This window comes from Bombus vosnesenskii, unplaced genomic scaffold (assembly GCF_011952255.1).
Source record: "Bombus vosnesenskii isolate JDL3184/JDL3185 unplaced genomic scaffold, Bvos_JDL3184-5_v1.1 scf7180000014105, whole genome shotgun sequence".
Taxonomy (NCBI): Eukaryota; Metazoa; Arthropoda; class Insecta; order Hymenoptera; family Apidae; genus Bombus; species Bombus vosnesenskii.
In genome coordinates, this window is record NW_022883371.1 from 3,929,222 (window position 1) to 3,931,794 (window position 2,573).

The 2,573-nt window shown below is 30.9% G+C and overlaps 2 non-coding genes across 2 annotated transcripts; both read left to right on the forward strand.

Moving 5' to 3' along the window:
* The first annotated feature begins 1,384 nt into the window (after nt 1-1,384).
* Nucleotides 1,385-1,457, forward strand: Trnav-aac. Its single transcript has one exon. It is a non-coding gene; the product is annotated as a tRNA-Val (tRNA).
* Nucleotides 1,458-1,874: 417 nt separating this feature from the next.
* Nucleotides 1,875-1,947, forward strand: Trnav-aac. The gene has a single exon. It is a non-coding gene; the product is annotated as a tRNA-Val (tRNA).
* Nucleotides 1,948-2,573: the final 626 nt, after the last annotated feature.

A 2,573-nucleotide genomic window follows, 5' to 3' on the forward strand; every position in this document is an offset into this window, starting at 1 on the left:
GTCGAATGACACGCGACTTCCTTCCAGCGCCGATTTCGATTAACCCTTTCGCTATTCGCAGGTAGCTACTCGAAAACTGTGCTATATGGGACTGTCCTAACGCGTGGGAATGAAACTGTGAAAAGAAGAATTATGTGTAAGAATTGGGTAAAAACTTGTTGGTTGTATTAGAAATTTAAATATAGTATTCTTTGTAGTAGAATTACTATAGTACAGGTAGTATAGTATATTTATTTATTTATTTTCGTTTTATTTGGCTTATTACGTATAATTCCAAATTATGTTATACGGTGTTGTTTTAATGCGCGGGAAGAGGAAAATTACATGCAAAAAGCGGACAGATTATGTTAGAGTATCACGAATTTAGTATATCACAACGTATGTTGCTTAGAGTTATCTAAATTTCTTGATAAAAAGTATGTCATTTTCTTGTACAACCCTGCTTATAATTTTTTAGTTGACGCATTGAAAATAAATATTAAAAGACGAGAAGATGTTATGAATTATATTCACTCATAGGCTTTTATAGTACAGAGGCAATGCTCTGTCAAATTCTTGGGAAACAAGAAAGGAAAGAAGGATATTATTTAGTAATTATTTTATAACTGTATTATATTCGCTACCGCTATATGCGCGTATAAATTTTGGTAAAAATATACTTAACATGCTGGTACATATTATAGAATTCAGTCAGATGACTACACAGGAAAAATTGAAGCGAAAGAAAGCATCGCGAAGTTATTAAAGTTCTAGCTGCTTGATTTTTTGAAAATAATACGTATGCATTTCATGATCTTGATACGCAATCAAGTTCTACAGAACAATTGGTACTTTATGTCATAAATATCCACGAAGTTTAGTTACAGGATCCTTGTAGAATTTGGAGGTTATGTCTGTACCATAAGCGCGTTAGAATTTCTAATTCAATTTTATACTACACTGCATACATTCGGAAGCTTAGAAATACGGTTTCAAAGGATATTAAAGATCATTTCATGGTATATGAAAAAGAATTTTAATCTAATCTTTTATACATAAATCCGTATCAATCTTTTATACATAAAAACCAATAGTGCATGTTATGAATTTCATGCGTTCAGATAAATATCTATCTATACATTAAAAAAGGACATTGCTCATATTTTACAATAGCGTCGTACTTTACTTCATTTAAGAAAAAAAATCACTAAAAAGGAACTAGGGAACTAATTGATCGTGATTAGTAGTTTTCTACAATTATTTTATATATATATATATCGGAAGCGTGTTTATATTTACTTCATCAAATTTTAGCTATAAAAAGAAAATGAAAAATAAGTGATTAATAAATAAATTTAAATAAATGCAACATCCTGGACTGTCTCTAGTGAACAACCAGTATCTGGTTTCCGTGGTGTAGTGGTTATCACATCCGCCTAACACGCGGAAGGTCCCCGGTTCGATCCCGGGCGGAAACATTTTTTTTATTTTTTAGTATCTACGCACCAACATCTAAAAGTATCAGTTGATTGTAGTGTAATTTTAAAATACGATCAACATCATTGTCTGCTATATTTACCACGGCCGCCTAAAATTTTAGCTTTAAATCACTATTTTATCGATGTTTCTTCATATTCATTTATTATATTAAAAGTAATTTCAGTAAATTTTTATCATTATTTGTTCATATCTGATTTTTAATATGATATTCATGACTCACACTCTTTAAAAGTTTGCAGCCTATATTTCATAGTATAATGTAGTTTTAATTCTAAAATTAAGGTCATCATATACGAATCATATACGATCAAGTAATAAATAGATTTAAGAAATTTTTTAAATGAAAATTTAATATTCTCATCAAGGGCGGTGTTGAGAAATTGACGCACAAGCGTGTTTCCGTGGTGTAGTGGTTATCACATCCGCCTAACACGCGGAAGGTCCCCGGTTCGATCCCGGGCGGAAACATTTTTTTGCATTGAATATTTTGTAAAAAAATATACACAATACACAGTATACAAATTACTTTTAATTGAAAATGGAAATAACAAAATTAAAGTGGAAGTAATTAAAAACAGTAACCGTGTAACGTAGTTTATCGTTGTGTGTCGTGAGATAATTGTGATAAAATGAAATTTTTAACAATCTTAATATGTTTGGAAATATTTCATTAATAAAATGTCTACGAATTTCGGTACTTTGGACATACAACCACTATTCTCTAGACTTTTTGATATTTCTTGGATTATTTTTTAGAATTTTCAGTATCAAAGCGATGCGATTTAGCGCTCCTCTCAGATATTTTACAACATATAAGAAAATTTCCTGAACCTTAATTTATTACCCGTACGCTAATATATTGATGAATTTATTAAAAAGTCATAGCTTACACCAAATTCGAAAATTTCATTAAAAACAGCGAGATGCAAAGATAAAGCAGACAAAATACTTTCCAGCGTTTTAAAAACGCACGTCCATGCCTCATACTTCACATTAATGATGTTTCACCGGCGGCATATAAATCTGTAGCACTGAAAGCTTCATTTATCCATTTCGCCGGCACTTGTTCCGAATTTTCTGTGAAGAAGATTTTA